General features: G+C 30.8%; 1 protein-coding gene across 1 annotated transcript in view; it reads left to right on the top strand.

The window, feature by feature from the left end:
* LOC134228666 (uncharacterized) overlaps positions 1 to 19,815 on the top strand; it is a 63,388-nt gene extending 43,573 nt beyond the window's left edge. Inside the window, exons 14-15 of the transcript XR_009984044.1 lie at positions 19,000 to 19,115; positions 19,598 to 19,815. The gene's annotated coding sequence lies outside the window, so the exon portion shown is untranslated. The remainder of the gene's footprint in view (positions 1 to 18,999; positions 19,116 to 19,597) is intronic.
* Positions 19,816 to 23,824: the final 4,009 nt, after the last annotated feature.

The following is a 23,824-nucleotide window of genomic DNA, read 5'->3' on the forward strand; positions in this document are numbered from 1 at the left end:
TTATTACGTCACGGAAGACAATTTACTATAAAGATATGTATGTGCTTCTGCACGACGGCTTGAGTTTAAAGTATTGCTCAGGAAACGTACATGAAGATCAATATGGGGTATCATGCGTCTTCATGGTTAACTGACTCTCAGATGGATGGTTGTAATACGTAAATGTGTATGTAAAGGTCAGCAAGATCATCGAATCTTTAACATAGTATGTCGAAATATTAAGTAAAAACGCTTAAATCAACCGTCATAATTTATATACATTACACATGACTGTAAACGTTGCACAAAATAAGACAAACTAAGGAATTACCGAGAAAAATGTCAATTCTCTGATTAATTGACTGTTTCGCAATCATTTAGTATAGAGTTGTGACTATTTTAAGTATTTGAAAATTCATGAGCTGATCTACCTGAGGCGATAAATTTACTACACAGTAAATCAGATTTGAGTCAGTTGCTACGTCTTCAATCTCTTTGTTCTTAAACATTACAAAGGTTTACTTATTTATATGCGGCAGCAAAATAAGTTTTTTTGGCTCCAGTTCTTAACATTTAAGGAGTTACCTAGCTCTTCAACCCCGAAATGTCAATATTTAGGGGAAATTTCCCACCTTCAAGATTAATTAAAATTTTACCTGGTGAATATTGTTATATAAATCAAGATAGTGAATATGAAAACACAAGTAAACAAAAGAAGAAATAAATCACAAGATTTTATATAAGAGATTAAGCCATTGCTAAATATTAATAACATTTCTGACCCAAGTCGATAAAACAAAAAAAAGTAGCAACTTTTCCTTAGCCACGCGCTCGGCACTTCGAAATGAAAATTGCAGGTCCTTCGGATGACACCCTAAAAACCGAAGGTCAGTGTCACAGCTGGCATTGGCACGATATAGACCCCCACTGCTCAATAGCCCTCAGTGGCGAGTAAATGTCTGAATTTAAATTTTGACGTCCTTCATTTTGACGTCTCTATATTAAACATAAAACAAGAAACAAGAGGACAGTATCATTTTATTTACATGTGTTCTGAATTTGCTCCTCTTAAGGTCAAGATCTAATCCATTGTTACGTTTTAATTAAGCTAGGCTTAATTTTTCCGGTACTTTAGCTGTTATCGAATTATGCAGAAAATAAAGCAGTTTAAAAATATTCAATTTGAAATCAAGTAATCATAATATCTATATTTAATTTAATTTCGTTTTAGAAATGAGGTTAAGAAGAAACAAAAACCGTTTTATGAGGGACTGTAGGCACTGTAGACATTTCTTTTATCTGAAATGGAAAAACACCAAAATTATTATTTGACTTTCTTTGTTCTTCATTTAAAAATACAATGTATGTTTTAGTCCATTCGATCGAAACATTAAATCCCGAAACAACTTATTTTACCAAGCTATATTTGTATAAGATCATTAAAAAATCGTTCTCAAATTTGAAAAATCTGTAGACTCCTTTCAATTACTAGATCGTGATATTAATTTTCCATGAAAACTATTTTTGCTGTCATTTGCAGCATTAACAATAAATTACGTCTTAGAGAAACTACATGTAGTTAGATCGTGTGCTTCAAAACCATGCATACCCCTAAATAACTGTTTCATGGGTCTCCAATCTATTCAATGTATTTTGGAATACGTAATTTTGTATTAAAAAAAATAATAATAAATCTTATATCCGTGATATACGAATTGTTTGCATTCATTGTAGAAAAAAAACGTAGCCCCAGGATGTTGTATGTTGATATCCCTCGTTACAATACAAAGAAAATGTTTCTTTGTATTTGTAAATTGTATGAAAAGTAATATTTCGTTATCACCTACATGTGGTGTTAGCGTCTCACAACTTATTCGACCAGAGCATGCTCCAAGTACGACCACTGTTCGTTATCGTCACCTTATTTTTTTCAAACTAAGGCTGTCTACTGATAGATATTATCAATAAGATTTTCAAAATGAATTGTGAAGACAACGCACTGGAATCAATGTCAAAAACTTTGGATCAGGTGCTACGGAGGATTAAGCACCTTCTGTCCACCGGTTCCATTAATGTTACAGGGATTTCAACAACCTCTTTTAAAGATATCATCTTTATTTGTAGATATTCGAGCCTTATGTATTGATCAGGTGACGGGCCTTTCCATAATCAATCCAGTATTTAAAAAGGCTTAAGAATTAGTATGAAACGAGGTTGTTGAAATCAATGTTACATCAACTTGTTAGTGATTAGAATGTCTCGCTTTCTAAAATGATCGTACTCATAGCAGGTTGTTGAGTAGACAATAAGTCGGGAGACATAAAGCACTATAAGCAGGAGAAAGTGGAATATTACAACATAAAGCAGGAAAGGTAGACGATAGAAAAGCTTAAGTCATCTCGTTTGTCATACAATTTAGTTGTTAATTTTCTTTTATCGTCTTTAGTTAGCAAAACATCCAAATATGAAACTTGTGGCAGACTCTGGTGTCATTTATTTCAAGTTCTGAGGTGTTTTTTTTTAAATTTCAGAATCAGTTGTCATTGATATTAATAAGTTTATGTATAAATATATCTTGAAAAACTGTAGCATACAAGTAAAGTGTAGAAAAGTCGTAAAATTGTGTTATGAATTTTTGAAAACTATAGATCTAATCGCTTTAAAAGTTCTTTAGAGGTTTTGAGGATCCGCATTTAATATGTACAAGTTCTAGAATAAGTTGTAGCTTTACAGCAGTTAATATTTTTAAAAGACTAAAAGATAAGGGCTTGGTGGATCATTTGCTGGACCAAGCAATGTATCTTTGTTGGTAAGGGTTTTTATGAAGTTTAACAATCCATTACAGGTAGGTTAGATCGAATTCCCCCTGGTTGACTGGTATACTAAAAGTATAAAATACTAAAATAATGATTTTTTTTTTAAAAAAAATTCTTCGAAGTATTACTCTGTAGATCCGACATGACAGGATAAAAATGTTGTTTGATTTCTAGGGTTTATATGGGACCTAACTGTCTTGGAGGTCCGTGTTTGCTCTGCTCCTATTTTGTATTCTTTTATGGGCTTTTGAGCTTGAATACTGTTTGTTCGTTATCTCCATATATTTCATACATATAGAGATAATAAAAAAAACCGGTTGTACATTCTTTTAAATATTTCTTTCGAAGCCTCAATTGCGTTCTCAACTTCAAGTCAGATTTAAATTTTACATGGCTAATTTCATTTCCATCTTATTTTGCATTTTAAAAAGCGAAGAGCTACGTCAATATCCTGTTTTTCCTGAATATTTACACATTATATTAATTATGTTTTGAATAGCAGATGGCAGGGATTCTGTATTCAAATGCCTACAAATGTTTAATTATCTAAATTTTAGCACATTGAAAGTTTTAGCGGTTTTCCCCAGGAAAAATTCCGGATATTGAAATGATAAAAATCTATTTGTCAGGAAAACTTCTGGGGAATGCTAACCATCGGTGTCTTTTGGGAACCCCCAAAAGAGTTAACTTTTCCAGTTATAGGTAAAGCTTAACAAGGAATACGTCAAAGGATTAAATTGGTAACGAAGCATATTTTTTTTGTGCGTTACCCATGTTATATATATATATTTTTTTAAATTGTCGTACAACCCTTATACGTTTATGTTTATAAGAAATTGGATGTAATGTAACTAACTTCACACAAAACAAACACGTTTTTTTTAGCAAAAACCAATGTAAAGTTACAACTGTTGACATGCATATTGTCAAATGACATATTCAATATATGAAGGAGTAAACGATATGAAATTATATATGAAACTAGGTCTAATTGTATCGGGGACCGTTACAGATGTTCCCCAAACGTTCCCCAACTCCTTTTTTGTGCAAATTTCCTTTAAAACTTTTTGAAATATGCTTAGTATCGCAGGATTTCATAAAAGAATATTAAAAGCTACAATGATATCAACTTTTTGTCATTTAACGCATTGCACGCAAACGCACGTGCATGCGCATGCAAGGTGATAATGGCATGTTGTCTAAAATAATAATAAGAAGAAAAAACATAGTAAAAACAATATGTTCCCCAACTTCGTTTGGGGAACATAATTATATATTCCATGACAATTCATATCAAAACATTAAATGATCAAATGGTCAAGTAATCTCAAAGCTTGCAAAATTAGGCATCCAAAGACAAAGATTAATGCACCAATATTTCTTTTTTAAAATTCACGATGTATCTTTCATTTTAAATCGAATCAAATATTTTTTTTCTTTATGAAAGTTCTTTTGAAAATATTTTTCAAACTACGGCAATATTTAGTTCGGTAGAATATTTCTTATCATCCATCTTTAAAGTAGATGAATATGACACTTAAACATTTGTAGATAGATACACAAAAAGGTCTGAGAGAGAGAGAGAGAGAGAGAGAGAGAGAGAGAGAGAGAGAGAGAGAGAGAGAGAGAGAGAGAGAGAGAGAGAGAGAGAGAGAGAGAGAGAGAGAGAGAGAGAGAGAGAGAGAGAGAGATCCATGAATTCTCTTCGAGAATATTTATCTAAATATTTATTTAAGTGCGGCTTCACTGGATTTACGTAATCTTACATACATGCTGGTTGATTATATGTTAAACTTAAAAAGTTGTGTTTATAAAAAGAATGAATGTCATGCTTTAGTGAATGTAAACCCTTACAATTAAGTAATTAATTAAAACAAAATTTAATCCTGTTATGATAAATTCAACGATTACCGAGACTAAAAGGTCAAATACCAGAAAAGACGAAGTACCTTGTACCAAAAATTGCAGTTTTTGACATTGAATGTTTAAAACAGCTTTTAAAATTGTGCGCAAGGGCTTTTGTGGACATGACTTACATGATTTATTAAAGGGAAAGTTGTAAACAATTTCATTTTGTAAAAAAAAATATGAATCTATTAAGTTGGAATGTTTTTTAAACAAAAGAGCTGTAACGAAAAACTCCATACAGATTTATAATTATAAGGCATCCAACAATTATAATTAAGTATAGAAAATTTTGCGATTGTACATATACGGCCCAGTTCCAAAAATGATAATTCTGTTTCTTTCTTTCAATTTTGAACAAATTCTTGCCATGTTAAAATAACCAAAAGTCAATTCAAGAATTTTTTTTTTCAATTAATCCATTTTCTATCCAAAAACGAAAGCGTTTATCAAGTGTGAATTTTAAAAGCTTCACTCATATATATTGATTTAGAATATAACCTTTTTAAAATAGTTTTATGTTTCTTTTGAAAAAATGTGCGAGAATTAAGTCCAATTGGACTTGACCAATTTAGCTGGACAAAATAAATTTAAAATGCTTTCCAATAATGATTGTGAAATGAAGAAAACAAATAAGGATCGAGATGAAAATAATCAACAGACAAACCCAATCTGTGAAGAGGTCATAAAATTATTGCCTTAAATTACAGTGCTTGAATGAGTCTGCGTAAATTTAGAACACCTGTAGAAACAGTCTATTTACCTTGTTAATTTGACTTCCTGGTCTTATCAACAGGTGATGATAAATTAGTTAAAATGAGACACCCACAATTTCCCCAAAGGCAAGACGGTTTCCCATTGACAATAGGAAAAGGAAACAAATTGGCCACTATTAATGTTCATAATCATGATATTGGAAGCTAAAATTGTTATTCATGTATTCCTATTTCCCCTTTCTGATTTTCAGGCGTTTTATTGCTTTGTGATTATTGTAGACATTTACCGTACTATTAATGCTTCGAGACAAAACCTCACTTAAAAGTAGATTAATTCACACTAAAGTAATAATGAATGAAATCAATTTGTAAGCCAAAACATATTCTAACAAGCAGTTGAAGATATGACTCCCTGGCATCTTTATATCTTCACACTAGTTATAGTAATAATAATAAAATTAACGGTTTTCTATCCCATCAAAATATATTAAAATAGAATATTATTTATAAACATTTTTCACTGGGGTCATTTAATAGTCAATGCATAAAAAATATAGTCGTCAATTTTTTAATGACATACATTTTATAACTATCAAGCTAATACATAATAAACGAAATGTTCAATGTTTAAATTACTCTGTACAATGTCAGCACCACTGTTATGTTTTAATAATTCTCCTACATTCATATACATGTAGCTACAAATTATTAAAGCAACCCTTTTCTAGGTCAACGCCTAATCTTTTTAGAAATTCTAATGATATTTTTCCTTCCTTAGAAATTCGTTGAAAATGATTTTTTAATAAAACGCTATTAATATAATGAAAGAGTTATTCTTTATCACAGTGTCCACGTTTTGGGTTGGTATTGATCACTTTTGATAAATGCAATAAAATACACTGGGTAAATGAATGCTGCGAAACATTAATCTTTATTTTATCAGTGAATTCAATGTATTTCGTGAAGAGTATATATATAAGACTGAATGAATGCTTATTTTCTCGTGAATATAGGAAAATGTTTATGTTGATAACAATAGAAAAACAATCTGTCATTAAACATCAAAACTATTTTAATATGAATTATACGAGGGTGTCCCAGAAAACGCGAACTTTTTGAATATTTGAAATACTATTCAACCCAAGCTTATAATTTTTTGCATGCTGTTGGAAAATGATAATCTTGTTATTTTTGACAAACTATTATAGGCCTGTAATTTCATATGCGTATAAAAACAACATCTAAAGGGTGTTAAATATTGGTAGTCGGAGCACACATTTGTTGGACTTTTACAAATAGCATTGTCAATGAATTTTTCTTTGTTATCAGGCTATAATGTCATAAATTTACCAACAAAATGACTCTATAATTTGGTGTATTCGTGTTTTAAAATTCATTTTATTGACATCATTAATGACAAATATATGACGATATGTGCGAAAGCACTTTAAATTAGACATTGTCAAAAATGGTGACGTTGGTGGTAATGTGGAGCATCAAATTATCAATTTACACTATGTTGAGAGCGGAGTATAGACTCCTGCACATAGGGAAAAGAGATTTAAATGATGAAAAAACACAAACATAAATATGGGGAACAGGTTTATCTCTAGTTGAAGGGGTTTGAGGTTAACTTGACTGGTTATCCGATGGTAGAGAAAAATGAAGATGAAGTGAAAAGACGTCATAGGCCTACGTGAAGACCACTGATAAACAATTCGATCCTGAATAGTGTATGTTAAAAGATTTAACACTGCAATCTTTTGGTAACACTAGTATTTCGTAATGAATAACCTGGAAACTAAAAGAAAATTAAATACAGTGCCCAGTTTATGCTTTATGAATTTTACTAGAGGCACAGTTTCAAGAACGTATTCAAAAACACTACGAACTACGTTTTGATGTGTCAGTGTTGCGCCGACAGCTGATTTGTTAGATTCGTTTACCTGAGAGAAAAATCATAGAGATACTTCATCAAAATTTTCAAGCATTATTAAAAAATGTTGATAATGATGTATTCCAACTTTTAACTTTATAGTCACAGTATAACAAAAGATATTGAAAATGTTCGCGTTTTTCTGGGACAACCCTCGTATTTTGTCATGAGTTATTGATTAGACAACTTTTACAAGAGTTTTTTTATATTGTTTGACTAATTTACGACATTGTAAATTGTAAATGTTCTAAATTTTAACTAAAATGGTATCTTATTTTAACACAAAATTTATATTTCTAAGCATCCCCTTCTCGGCCGGTCAGTACCCGTGTGTACACAATGTATTTGCAAAAAAGTTCATTATTTACAAAATCTACAAAATCTTGTACAAGTAAGCATCCCCTTCTCGGCCGGTTAGTACCCGTGTGTACACAATGTATTTGCAAAAAAATGTCATTTGTTACAAAATAGTTACTACAAACGAAATATTGGACAAGACACGAAAAAGAGGACCATGACGCTTTGTCAGCATGGGCTTAAGCTAAAGAATGCATTGTGTGTCAAAATTTCGGATAAATTGATTGAGGGAGGGACAATATTAAACCATTTATTCTTCTGATTTCAGTAATTAAAAGGTGAGAAAAAAAAGTAGCTACTAGCAGATTATACGATCGCGTTGTACTGTCCTTGGTTGACAAAGTAGATATCGACAGTTTCTTTGGAAGGGTCATTATTTTAATTGTATTTTAAAGGAATTGGGATTGAATTCTACCAGTAGTAATCCAACTTATACCCATAGCTCATTTTCTAAGGAATAAATTTTTAAATAAAAATTTTATGTAAGTTTTAAATATTTTTAATATTCACAACAACCAAAATGTATTTGAATTACATATGTACCTATAGTCTATATTGGATTCCAAAACTTCGTAAGAATCCTTTCCAACAAAGATACTTAACAGGTTGCAGTAAATGTTCTACAAAACCTCATAAGTTATCACTAAAATATTAACAGCAGTGATGAAGAAACTTCAATACTATATTGTGCAACAATATATATTCGAGAAGTGGTGTAAGTCAGATGTTGATACTAAAAAATCAAAGAAACTTTTGGAAATTATGAAATAAATAAATACCTCTCTAATCCAAACCACTTCTTCATATAATTTATACGAGTGTTGTCTGTAAAGTTCGTGGACAACATTGATAATTACTGACAAACATTGTTAAAATATATGAAACTATTATTCTCATTAAATTCATGTTTCATTTTATTTTGTGCAAGTTTTAAACAAAAACAAAGAACAGCTAGTTATATTTTTGTCAGATACAAAGAAGGCATACACTCAAACCCGGAGCACTAAAACGAAAATCCTTGACGGTACCCAACGTCAAAAGCTTTAAAATACATATAGCTTTTCTCAGCATTAACAAGTCATCAAAAATGAGCACAAACTGTTCAGGTTTCATACATAAAATAATATTTAAAACTTCCTTTCTCAGATCCTTCAAATTATCAAACCGCTATCCGCGTAAAAACGACTTTACTTACGGAAATACGACAAAGTCACGTTATGAAATTTATTTTTTACAGCACCGAAATTTCTGCTGGCCTTCATGTCATCCCGTAAACAGTTTCTTCCTTCCGAAAATCCTATATGATACTTAAACACTAAAGAATGGCTTCCTTTTCTATCATTTTATTTCCCGACTGTTTACAGAATTATGGGTCTCTGTTGGTGTTTTTCCGATGTCTAAGCAGAATTTTATTATTGCCCTCTGCTCCACTCTTTCCGAAACGACCCTTTTTTGAACCATGCCGATCCTGTCTTAATAGATTCTAAACTTGATTTCTCAGCCATTACAAAACTCTGAACATTCAAATTTTGCAGGTTTGACATTGTAACTTTTGTCAACCTCCTAATGTAAAAACCATCCAAATTTCCGCGAATTTTACTAAATACGAATGAAATTTATAAAGTGATAAATAACTTTTTAATTAAAATTTTAAAGAATTTGGAATTAATTCTATAAATGGTAATCTTACTCATACTTCCCTTTCTAAGGAAGAAATTCTTCAAAATCTTATGTCCGTTTTAAATCTTTTTAATATTCCACAGATCCAAAATGAATTTGAACTACCATATATATTGGATTCCGAAACTTCATAAAAATCCTTACAAACAAAGATACATTGCGGTTTCCAGTAAATGTTCAACCAAGCCTCTTTTGTTACTCCTCACTAAGATATTGACAGTAGTGAAGGAAAACTTCAAGAGTACTGTGCAACAATATATTCAAGAAGTGGTGTGAATCAGATGTGGATACTCAAAAATTCCAAAGAACTTTTGGACAATTTGAAATTGCAAGATTTTTCCAAAATCAACAGCTTAAAAACTTACGACTTTTTAACTTTATACACAACCATTCCCGACGATAAATTAAAGTCAAGGCATTTTGATATCGTTGACAGCTGCTTTTTCAATAAAAATGGAACTCGTAAATTTACTTATCTGGTCATTGGTCATTTGCAAAATTATTTTGCTAAAACACATTCTGATTGCACACACAAGTACTCTAAAGTTGACATCAAAGAGATGCTTGACTTTCTGATTGACAATATCTATCTGGTTTTTTGGGGACCAAGTATTCCAACAATCTATTGGAATTCCCATGGGTACCAATTGCGCTCCGTTATTAGCAGATCTAGTTTATTATCATATGAAGCATAATTTGTGCAAAATCTTATGCGTGAAAAGAAGAAAACACTTGCTGTGGCCTTCAACTCGAGAATTAGATATATGGACGACGTATTGTCAACTAACAATGGCTATTTCCATTTCTATGTCGATACGATATATCCTGGTAAGCTTGAGATAAAAGATACCACAGAGTCTGACAAATCTGTTTCATACTTGGATATTTTGCTTGAAAAAGACGTTAATGGTAATCTAACAACCAAGCTATATGATAAACGTGATGACTTTAACTTTTCTATCGTCAACTTCCCTTACTTATGATCAATTTACCTTCAGCACCTGCATACGGAGTATATATATCTCAGTTGATTCGATACGCAAGATCATGCTCTACGTATGAACAATTTCTAAAACGAGGTAAATCATTGACAAGCAAGTTGATGAAACAAGAGCATCGTTTAAAGTCATCATTTTGTAAGTTCTATGGTCGATTCAATGAACTTGTCAGCAAATACAATTTATCATTGAGTCAAATGCTGACTGACGTTTTTCATACTAATTGTTAGTCCATTATTTATACACTGAATTGACGGCGGATTTTTCAGTTATTTCCCGGTCATGACAAGGAGCACACGGTGGTGTGACCGGTCAGCAGGGATGCTCACTCCTCCATGGCACCTGATCCCTCCTCTGATGTTTCGGAGGTCCGTGTTTGCTCTGCTCCTATTTTGTATTGTTTTATGGAATTTGAGATTGAACACTGTCCGTTATCTCCATATCCTTCATTGAATATAATTTTACATTTTGTAATTCACATTTAGTAAAGGATAATAAATATGCTTATAATAAATATCAATGACACAACTTTTATTTAAATTTTAGCTTGTCCACGAACTTTTCGAAAAAACCTCGTATAGCAAAAACTTAGTAGTATTTTTCACAAAATAAATCATAAAATATCAATTTCGATGTTAATCTATATATTATAAATTCATAATTAAAACGAAAGCAATGCCCTAGCAATTGATTTTTAATAAGTCCGCACTGTACGCGTACAACCGGTTAATTTGCAACCGTCGAGTTTTTGATAACGAGCTTTGAAATCCCTTTAACATCAACTAATATCGGTACCTGCCGTCTGTTGAAAATTTGAATGGTTGCAGAATATGCCCCTACGTATTAGATAGTAGACCGAAGCCATAAACAAGTAATAATGGAATATCGATACATACATTAGATTAAATTGGAGGTTGTCGATGGAAAAAGCTGAAGTCATTCTGTCCATCGTTAGTTTGAAATTAGAGTCCGCGCCTTATTTATTAAAGCACCTTTATATAAAATAAATGCACACACACTGGTTTATTTTTTCAAGCCCCTGGGGTTCCGTTATTAGGAATATAGATAGAAATTGAAATTTAAAGCCACATCATTTTGTTCTTGTTTCGCTTCAGCTCAAGTTATTAAATTAACTCTCTCTGAATATACAATGATTACAAAGACAAATTGTTTTTTTTTCTCAACTTAATGCCTTTTGGAATCGAAATAGATTGCTGGAAGACACCGAAGTCTCCAATGACTTCTTATATACTGTCACTGTGAAATCTGATATCTTTAAGCATCAATTACAGAATCTTTGAGTTCCAAAAAAAAAATTAATCATCCGTAATTACAAATAGTTAAGATAGAAACCTTAAGGTCAATTTAAGAGCTATATTTCACCAACAAATTAGACACGAGAAGAGATATATCGTAGAAAAATTCAAAAATAAGGTTGCATATAGCATTACTTTGATTACGGATTTGATGTTTTATTTCTTAGTATCAGTTCTTAAACTGTGACAGACCCCCACGTATCCCCAAATTACCCCAAATTATTGTTAATCATATACATCTAATAAATTTTTGTATCCATGTAATAATTACATTTGATGGATACATCTAAGCACGAACAATAAAACCAAATACACATTTAATCAATTCCTGTATCCATGTAATTATTACATTTGATTGATAAATCTAAGCACGAACAGTAAAACCAAATACACATTTATTCAATTCCTTTATCCCTGTAATTATTACATATTTTTGGATAAATCTAAGATTTGTTACAGTAAAACAATACACATTTCCCTCCATGTTAAGTACATTGTATATATATATATATATATATATATATATATATATATATATATATATATATATATATATATATATATATATATATATATATATATATATATATATATATATATATAAATAAACGTAAAACATTGACAGTGATGTAAAATATGGAATAACAAAAAAAAAAACATGATGTGTGGCTGGATATGATTTTTATCCAACTCGTTGTGTGTTTTTATCCCCGATCCTTACACACGACTCATTTTATAAAACTCACACCTAACTACAAATCATGGGAGATCCTATATTTAAAATTTAATAAAGCAGTATAAAAGATAAAATTATTGCTTCGATTTTGCGAATATTCATGGAATTCATGATATTCATAATTTGATGTAACAATCAATTTGATACTAACAGATTTGTGAACTTGAAATAAAAGACGCCATAGAGTCTGACGCAGCTGTCTAATATTGGATATTATACTAAACATAAACTATGAAGGCCAATAAGCAATTTCAAAATAAATGACTAAGTGATTTTAACTTTTCTATCGTCAGCTTTATTTATGTAGTAAAATTCCACTTTTACCTGGATACATGGTGTTTACGTCTCCAATTTATATTATAAGCATGCTCTGAGTACATTTTATAATTTTTTAAAAGTAAAGCAGGTTACTGACAGATAAATTCATGTTACACTGATTCAACAATTCTTGCTTTGATTCTACCCCAAAATATTCTAGTTAGTTTTGGTATATCGTCGTTATTCTGGCCCGTTCGTCCGTATGTCTCACTATCTCCATGCTTAAACTTCTCTTACATTTTAAGCAGTAACCAATTTATCTCTTGCAGTGTGAGTGTGATTGGTGGTTCTTGAACATTTATAGTAAGATATTTAATCTTTTTATATTGCCCTGGGAGCCAAATGGGGCAAGATAACTAGACATTACATTTTTCGCAGCAGCAAATTCATATTTTTATTTGAAAATATTTACAGTATCTTGTAGTTATTCAATAAAGATTTTATTTCAGTTTCACCACGGGGTCAAATTAGGGGTAAAAAAAGTGTCAATTTTCTATAAAAACCTGGTTCCTATTAACTCATCATACATTTTCCTGGTATGGAAATCAGATTGGGATATGTCAGGGCATGTTCTGCAGATGTACATTTAGGTTTGGAAATTTTGCCTTGAAAGAGGTTAGAGGTTTTAAGCAGACTTTTTTGTAAAATAAAGAATTACTGAGGTATTGCCCTTGTAACCTAACTAAGAAATTGAGTGCATTTGATGGAAAACACTTATGCTCGAGTATAGCTGTACAGTATACATGTATTAAAGGCATATAACATGTAGATTTTTTAAAACGCATGCACTTTTCGTAGTATTCATCTTTTTATTTCTAAACTGAGACATACTTTTGAAACATATCAATTGACGTACAAGAGTATCAACAATCCCTGTTTAACTTAATATTTCACAAATTCTATGACCATGTTTGAAAATGCCAACTGGTATTATCAATTATTGAAAGGATTTGTAATACAAATATTTAGGAAATTAAAGTCACATTGTCAAAGCTACTACAGAATTGTCCGTAAGACGATCAAGTCATAGGACTCAAAGCAGATACATGAAATATATGGAGATAACGAATAGTATTAACATGTAATCAGAGGACAGGGGATGTTTTATCCTCCATGACACCTGACCAGAAAAGAATACATCACCATTTGTCTTGATCCTGTATAATTTAAGATTAAGACCTTGCGCACGGTGTTGGTACACATTGACGTTACGTCAAAATAACGTTAAAAAGTAATAACGTTGTTATAACGTTTTGAACCTTATACATGCATATTTTAGATCTTTAAATGAATTTTATTTTTCAAAAGTATAAAAAAAAATAAAATAAAAGGGCACATAATGTTCAATGTTTGAACCTTCTTTTTTGAAATATTTAGATGTTTTATTAATAAATCTTAATAATAAAATTTTAATTACTGAAAATAAATGCCAAAAGCACTCAGTGAATATTCCTCTTTCTATTTTTCTCACATGTCTGTCTTATAAGGAGAAAAAATATATGTTTTCCTTTTCAACCTCCTTCAATATATTTTTTTTTTCAGTTAGTTCATTACAAGTCTTTTATTTCTATATAGCGTCCGCATGCGCTTTGGGTGTATAGAGAAAAAAATGAGTTACAATTTTTATACTTCCTACGTTTCAATGGAACTGGTGTCATTTTGAATTTTAAAAAATAAGTATCAATTTAGTATCTTGAGGGGATGAAAAAAAGGAGAGATGGACGTTTCACCATTATTGAAAATCTGGTTTATCACGAAAATTCTAAAATCTTTTTAATATTTTTCGTGAAAGAAGGGGGGGTGTCTTATAATGCATACTTCGTTTAGTAGAGTATTTTTTGTGGAACGATATAATTTTGGGGTTTTCATATTTTTTTCCTTTGTTACATGTACACATGATGATTAAGTGTAATAAATATAATTTGTGAAAAAATCTTCAACAAGCTCCGGGTTTGAAAATTGGGGGTGGGTTGGGGTGGTTCCTGCATGTCTACAAGTACCTGTGAGCGGGTACTACGGACCTGCATGAAAAAAGCCACGGCGATAATAATTTGACGCTCCCGACGTCATATGTACGCATTGCGTAAAATGACGTTTTTCGTACCTGTGACAAAATGGCTACACTTTTATTGATGCTTGCATTTATTTCATGTAGACCAGTACTGTAAAGATTGTGTAATTAGTAAATGCAGCACTTAATGTTCTTTCAAGCTACATACATGATAGCTTTATATCTTACATTAATTTATATATTTTTGATATGTTACTGAGACATATTCAGTAACAAAACAGTGAATCGTGCGTGCATAACAAAATGGCTACACTGAAGAAAGCCTTCCTAATATTTACGCTGGAAAAGTAATATAAAATGTATCAATTCAATTCATCTATGAAATATATGTACTAAAAGATTATTCACCAAAATTAATATTTGTCTGGGATTTATGTCTGGTACACATCTCCATTTCGGCTAATGTCAGTGTAAGGAAACGATTTCTTACTTTTAGACATTTTACTTACGCACTGTAGACCCAGTCTAAATTCATGAAATTGATAAAATGATGTTAAAAACTCAAAAATATTTTAAAGAATGCATATATTTTATTGTACCCCCCTAAATTTCATTTAATTCAGAGAATTGTAGGTGCATTTTTTCATATCTTTTAGCTGCGCGAACAATAATTGATGTAACGTCGGACACGGGAATTTCGCCGTAAATGACCAATACTGAGTAACGCCTCATCATAGTTAAAATAATTTTAAATTATTTAAAAGAAAATTTTAAGAATTATTCATTACTTTAGATAATATAAATGATTTTATTTTTAATTTAAAGTAAATATGACATCGCGAAACCGCCAATTTCTTTGAGACATAAAGAGTTAGATATTATTGTACCAACACCGTGCGCAACGTCTATTTGACAGTTTTTCGTGTCTTTGGTTTGATAGTCACGCAGAATACAGACGACACATTTGCGACGACTTTCAAACATCTATAAAAATAAGTATACCTAAAACAACTATCAAGGAATCGCACATACAAGGTCAATATAGAATTCTGTTGCAACAAAATGCATATCACTAATAAATCAAGACAGTGACACGAATTTCGAGTATACACGACAAAAAAATTAAAGATAACAAAATAATTAAAGAAATAGCAATACAAATACCTAACGACTTTTGTAATTTTGAAAAAAAAATTATATTCAATACTATTCGAAAGGACATTTTCACACATTAAAAGTAAACTAGAATACAGACTGATGTAAAGTACTCAGTTGCATTTATTACTAGTATACATAATTAAAATAAGATTTCAAGATCACCATTAATTACCATAATAAGATAATCATTATTGGATAAAATCATAACTAAGTATGCTTATTTCCGATACAAAATATCACTCATAGGGTTTATCTAGTGAGATAATAAGATAATCATTATTGGATAAAATCATAACTAAGTATGCTTATTTCCGATACATAATATCACTCATAGTGTTTATCTAGTGAAATTATCAATGCAAAATCAAATGGATGCAGGGTTATAAAGGAACATAAATTTGTATGGTCAAACTTTTTACTTTTAAAGCTTTCAATCGGAAATGTAGTATCTTAAATGAGTAAATGGGTAAATGGCCAGCTTCTGACGCGAAATAAAGGAAAACCACCCTCTAGCTGAAAAAAAAGCATAGATAACCTATTTGCACAAAAAATCATTTCACACCTTCTCATCCAACGAAGGTTCTGTTAAATAACAGACAATACCACGCAGTCGTTTCTGTACATTTATTTACCCTAAGGAGATAATTATCTACAAGTTATCACGAACGCATTTTGTTCTTTCTTTCATACTGTCTTGAACACAATACTAGAAGTTAATTATACTGAATCGGATAATGAGAGCTATGCTTGATACACCTACTGACGACATCCCAATATAAAGGTCTTCATTTAAAAAAAGATACAATAGTCTGTCGCACCATTCAAGTCATATAACTAGTATGACAGAATATATCTCGACTTGTGAGTGTTTTTCAATGAGGAAAAAATATATTGTGGTTATTTTAATTTTTTACTTTTTCGGGACGATATCGACGGGTACTATATTTCGAGAGGTAAGCAAAAACAACGGTGTCAGTGGGATTTTAGAAGAGCATATATTATGACTGAATGAAATAATATTTTATGACATTTTAACAAAACATTTGTCAACCAAATTCGATAAAGCATGCAATATCTAATGTAAAAATATTAATTAGTAGCAGAAGTGTAAATTCTATCAAATTTTACGAAATAATTCTGTTTCCGTTTTTTTTTCTTCTATTTTATATAAATGCTAGTTTAATTTCAATAATAGGAAAAATCAACTTTTTAAGTTAAAACACAGTATATCCCAGCTTCTAGCGTAAGATGTGTATATAAGTCCTTCGGATGAGATCCTATAAATCGAGGTGCTGACTCGAAAAAGATTTCTCATTGTTCAAAAGTCCTATGGTTTAAGAATTGGTCAAATATGCCGCCCTCCACCGCAAGTTGTAGCGTCTCAATATGAGAGATTATGAATATGAATCCTCAAAGGATATTAAACAACAAACATATCATATGCTAAATTGAAATTGCAAGTACATATAATTACATAAAATTACATAAAATTACTGTTGTCAGTTTAAATTTCATACTTTTGAATAAAATGGTCATGTTCTGATATAAAAATATTTTTTAAATGACAAAATACACTATTTTGAGACTTTTATTTCTTTTTATTCTAAAATGATAACCTTAGATAGCATAAATAGGTAAACCAAAAAATATAGTAGTAATTTATTAGATTTTAAAAGGAAAGCATTTCCAAATGAGATGATTTGTGGTACTATTCAAATACCTTGAGTAGTCTTTAAAAAATCCCTATATATAGTACCTCGGCATTCATCATTTCCTTTGCTAATTCAGCCTAGGCATATCTCTCAAATTACCTTCGTAAAAGGTCTTGTATAGTTCATTTTGCTTAGAGAATTTTACTATCAGAGTCGTTTGTTTATAATGTTTTGCCTGCAGTAAAACTAAAATTGAAAATTAAAGGATTTGTAAGAAATTATACAAATTTATTGAAACAAATTTGATATAACTGTCAGTAAGTTCTTATTCTTTAAAGATAAGATACTTTTTCGAAATTTGTTATCCTGAAGGATAATCATTTTGTCCTAAGAGTCCACAGCTTTTTAGTCTTGATATTTAACCTAAGGCTTAAAATGACCAAATTCCACGGAACGGGTAGGAAAACCGACATGAATTTGTTAATGATAAATCATTTACAAATCTATACTCCATATTCTTATCTGCTTACAAGCGGAAAAGGAATTAAAGGTCAATCGGAAAATTTATTAGATTTGCGATCAGAAACTGTACGAAACATCCGATAGCAATATAATTATCACTTAATTATCACATTTGATCTAACATCACATGACGTTTGATCTAACACATGAAATGTATTCCTTTTGCAAATTTAAATTAATCGTGCACAACTGGAAAAATATGCCTTCGGTTAAAAATATATATTAGGAGTTTTACAACCACGGAGTTAATTTAAAATGATATTTATCTAGCTTGCCAATTAAATGAAAAAATAAGATTAGGCCTAGTCTTTTCTTCTGTGATATGTCGATCATATGGGATATTAAAATACAACTTATTGTTCAAATCAAGTATATAAATACGTTAGTTCTAACAAATAAATAAATTTTTAAAAAATGAAATAAATAGATAGATATTTTTTTAATTGAATGTATCGTGTAAACGAGAGAGAAAATAACTGATGATAATAAACTTTAGGACGGAGAGTTTCACTGCGTCTTTTTGCGAAGTAGGTATTTCATAATTTAAACGATATGTTAGTTGTAAATTCATTAAAAAAAGGCTGGGATGAGGAAACGAACTTTATTTACTTAAACTTAGTTCCCAAGTACTAGGAATTAATTTTGATTAGCATCTAGCCACTTCGGAGGTTGATCTTGAGATTCTCATTTGTCACGGACTAACGCGGGAAAATTAATGAGGAAACTCATTAATGAGCGACTTTTCTGGACTTACACATTATATTATCAGTATAGGCAGTATAGTTTTTCAATTTATAGATATGGATTTTGTAAAGTGAATTTTATAAAGAACTTATAAGAACTTATAATTCAAATATTCAAAACAGTCTTTCAATATCTCTTTCTTTATTGTTCTGTAGCCTGTTCCGTTAGTCGATACCGTGATTTGCAGTAGAAATATGGAATGTGGCTGGGATGTTTGTCTTTGGGCACAAGAATCAAATGGTGGTTATGGTTGTCAATTTTTTCAAAATCAGTAAGTGACCTATTTTAAATATTGTATTATGTACAGGGATTTTAAATACATCGTGAGAATATACAAAAAATTATTTAATTGGTTTTTTAAAACTTAGTTGTTTTATTGATAAATCTGTAAACTGTCTACTATTTTTTAGCTTAATGTTATCTTATTCTCAAAATCTGCGGGGTTTTTTTTTTTTTGTTTTTTTTTTTTTTTGAAGATCAACATTGGTTCCATTAATATGTTAACAATTTTTATTTTTATATATATACAATGTATGTATATGAACTCTATACAATTTTTCTTTTAATATTTGGTATGGGATCAAAACATATGTATTTGACTATTTAAAACCTCTTAAATCTATATATTGATACTAAAAAATAAAAATTGTGATTTTTGAATTTTATTGGTATAATATCTTTCTGCCTTAATCAAACATCAATCTTTCTCAGTCTGTAACGAGAGTGCATCAAATATTAAAACCTTTTTTTCAGTTGCAATTGTCCACCTCATTTACGATGTCTCAGCACGCATATGTCAGACCCAACTGAATCACATCTTGTGTGGGATTATCGGTGCCAAGAACCAGATTCCAAAAGGAAATAGCACAGTCACACTTTGTGAAGACATTGTGTTTTATAACATCGTTGTTATTTGTTGAGCTAAATTATTGTGTTTCTTATACTTTGGTTTAATAAAAATATATAAAATACTTTCTATCTTCTGTTTTTTCCGGGAATCAAAATATATGGGCGAATTAAGGATGGGTTATTTAAACGGCGTGATGCTAACATATATTCTAATAAAGGTAAGAAGCAGATTTTCACCTTCGGCTTTTATGCATGAAATATCACATGAGCGAACTAATTGATCATTCTCAAAGAAAAATAAAGAGTTTTCCTTTTACAATTATTTTACCCCCGCTTGAAAAGCGGGAGGGTATATAGTGATCGGAATGTCCGTCCGTCTGTACGTCCGTTCGTACGCTTTAGGGTACCCATTTCTTATCCGCAACTCCTCTTATACCGCCGAGTGAAATTAATTGAAACTTTCACAGAATCTTTGTTACATAGTACCATTGTGCACCATTTGTTTTACTTCTTGATCAGACACATATATTGGGTTTACAAAGCAAAACATTGATACTGCCATTCTTTCTATAATATTGAAGGGTATCCATCTCCTATCCGCAACTCCTCCTTTACCACTTAATAAACTTAATAAATGATACGTTTACAGATTATTCATTACATAATGTCATTGTGTAGATTTAAGTTACTTTCTGAATTGACGCTTTTTTTCCCGACTCCCAAAACATGGACTTTGCCATTATAATCCTATGGGATGCTGGAAGTAACCTTTAGTGAGCTCAGAGCGCACAGAACCTCTAGTTTTACCTTAATTCGGTTTAAACTAGAGGTTCTGTGAGCACTGAGCAGTGTATCCTGAGACTTAAGTACAAGAGACAGAAAGATATTTAAAAACAAATTATCAGTACACTTAGCAACACATAAGACAAGATATCCACATCATAAACAAAGTACGATTCACATATTATATGCCTGTGTATGTCTTTAGATAACAATAAATGCACGAATGTAAGGTATTTGATCTCATTATGAAAGTAAAGACCTGAAAACTTGAATAAAGGGATTAAATTAAATCTTAATACGACATAAGATAATGGTGCCATCATATGTCCATAGACAACAAAATTAGCATGCATTACCAGGGGTTTTTAGAAAATATCAATTGATGAAAAATCTTGTATAATTCTAAAAAAAATTATTTAACGTATTTTTTATATGTTTTATTCATCCAAACTTGAACAATAGCATATATAGAAAATAAAAATAAATTTTAAAATAAAATAAAATAGCACAGAGTTCCATTAAGGACATACGCAATGTAGTTTGGACTTTTTTGTCTTTTTCCATGGAGAAGGAACTGTGTGCTGTATTTTAACTATGGTGTTGTACACTTCTAAAATAATTTTGGATAAAAGAAACATCTAGAATACATGTTTTTTTTAATTGATTCATCCAATAAATTTCAACAACTGATATCTTTCAAAACACTTGGTAATGCATGTTTATTTTTTGTCTATTCACATCTGATGGCACTTTAATTAAATTCGTAGGAAAAAGACAATAAAGTTCAATTTACGTTCAGTATGTCCTTAGGATTTACTTTTCCATAATAATTATAGGTACTTTCAAGCATGCTAATTTTTACTTCTCAGCAGCACTTGTTAAATCATTATATTTAGCTATGTACATCTAGCTAGAATTACCTGCCTACAGTAAAATCGCCAATGACGGTTGTCATAGCTCCGATTCACTTGTTTGTGATTTATTTCATATTGTTTATATTTAAGCACAAAAGATATTTAAGAAATACCCTGATTAAGAATGGTTCTTCTCTCTCTAACCACTAACAAAATTTTGAAAACCTACATAAAAGTTTTTGTTTACCGCAGCAATTGTGATATAAAAATTGGAGGTAAACAACAATACCTGCAAAGTGTGACACAAGTTGCAAGCAGTTTAAACCAAGAAATCATTCGTTTTAATCACTCAAATATGTTCTTTAAACAGACTAATCAATCAAACCGTAGAAGTGGTTCACATACTTTCTGACATGGAACATATCGAAACATATCATACTCAATATTCAAAAACGAGTTGTAACTTTGTATTTACTAATAATTAGAAAGCATTATAAAAGTATTCTACTCTCCGAGAAAAATATAAAATGTAAACTTCTCGTCGCAACTAAGATGGAGAGAATAGAGCTTCGGTTTTAAGCATACGTGTGTGGGATGGGGCGGTTGGAGGGATAGATGCATGAGTGCTTTATAAAAGTTAAGTAAGTATAAATTAATAAAAGGGTAATATAAAATATTAATATCAGCAGTCTCGCTTAAAGACATCATTTCGTAAGTTCTATGGTCGATACAATGACCTGGTCATTTATCATTGAATCAAATGCTGACTGACGTTTTTTATACAAATTGTTAGTCCATTATTTATACACTGAATTGACGAAGGATTTTTCTGTTATTTCCCGGTCATGACAAGGAGCACACGTCGGGTGTAACCGGTCGACAGGGGATGCATGCTCACTTCTTTATGGCGCCTGTTACTAGTTCTGATGTTTCAGAGGTCTGTGTTTGCGCTGCTCCTATTTTGTATTGTTTTATTGATTTTTGATCTTGAATATTGTTCGTTATCTCCAGATGTTCCATCGATACGTTCTTTTGCAAGGGGATGTTCCGCTTTGAAATTCCTGTGTTATAACTGATTTATGATATGTTTTAATTTTATATCATCAAATCCAGTTTATGCTGTAGGTTCACTATCTAGGAACAACGTTCTTTAAATTGATATTTATGTCTTTAATTCTCTGATAGTTTGAGTCTTTAATGTTCTTAACCTTCCAGTCAATGAATGTTAGTTCGAACTACACAGCTGTACTAGATTCATAAACTTTATAGAATTCTTACAAAGATGGGTATCCAACAAATGCTCGGCTAAGACCTTATCTTTACTTCTCACATACAATTAATTGCTATAAAAAGAGACTTTAAGAATACTGAGCTACAGCATATTTACGAGGTGGTGTTAATCAAAGAAAGCGTGAAATAACCAAATTTATTTAAAGTCAATAACATAAAAATCTAGGACTTTTCCACAAATTTTGTATAACCATCCATCATGATAAATTTGAAAGGTTTTTATTTTGTAATAAACAACTGCTTTAATATAAACAAGTTTATCTTTTTTTGAAGTAGCAATTTTTAAACAAAAAATGATCAAGTGATTAATTTTGCTGAATTCTTTAATTTTTATCGAGGCTGGAGAGTGATAATGTTATAATTGTTTTGTGAAGTTGGCCTGACCATTGGAGATTTCACGGAACATTTATGACCTCTGGAGATAATCCATGTTTAATGCCTATTTTCTGGTTTAAGAATAAAATTTCTGCAATAATTGAGTTAAAAGGAATATAGAAAATAACTCAAAGTGTATGTTGTATAAAGAAATCCAGAAAGTTCAGAATGTGAAGATGTGGTTCAACAAATTGTCAATTACTAGTATATAAAATATTGTTATTTTTAGTGTAAATACGTAAGTTATTGACCAATCAGAAATTAAAGTCTATCTTGGGTTGTGCTTCGTAAAAAAAACCTCCCTTGTCTTTGTTTAGAACAATCAGATAATGAGCTAAAATTTGAAGAACATGTATTACAAATTTGTGATATCTTTAAAAAGAACAACTGCAATAAATAAACATAGATATTTTCATAAAGGAAATTGTTTCCACTACCTACATAGAGTTTTCCCAGAATGCATGACCGTGAAGCCGAGCATGCGTATTCAAGGAATTTAGACTCAAAATTACTTTGTTATAAACATCTGATTCTTCACACAAGTAATCTTAATTGATATTCAAATGAAACTAAAAATTCTCATAAACAAAGGGTCATCGGGGGGGGGGGGGGGACAGTCCTTCAACAAACTTGAAAAATGATTTGGGGATATCAAAAATGCTTTCAAAATCTGTGGCCCAGAAGCCAGGTCTTTCAGCGAACTGTAAAAAACAAAAAACGATAGGCATTTTTTGTGCTCCATTATTTGCCTCCCTGATTTATGTCCCTGTGAGAGAGAATTTATTTTCAAATACTTTACATGAAAAATAGAAAAGGAATATTGTGGCTT

Source organism: Saccostrea cucullata, unplaced genomic scaffold (genome assembly GCF_032062105.1).
Source record: "Saccostrea cucullata isolate Sc308-1 unplaced genomic scaffold, CSIRO_AGI_Scuc_v1 ctg131, whole genome shotgun sequence".
In the NCBI taxonomy this organism is placed as follows: Eukaryota; Metazoa; Mollusca; class Bivalvia; order Ostreida; family Ostreidae; genus Saccostrea; species Saccostrea cuccullata.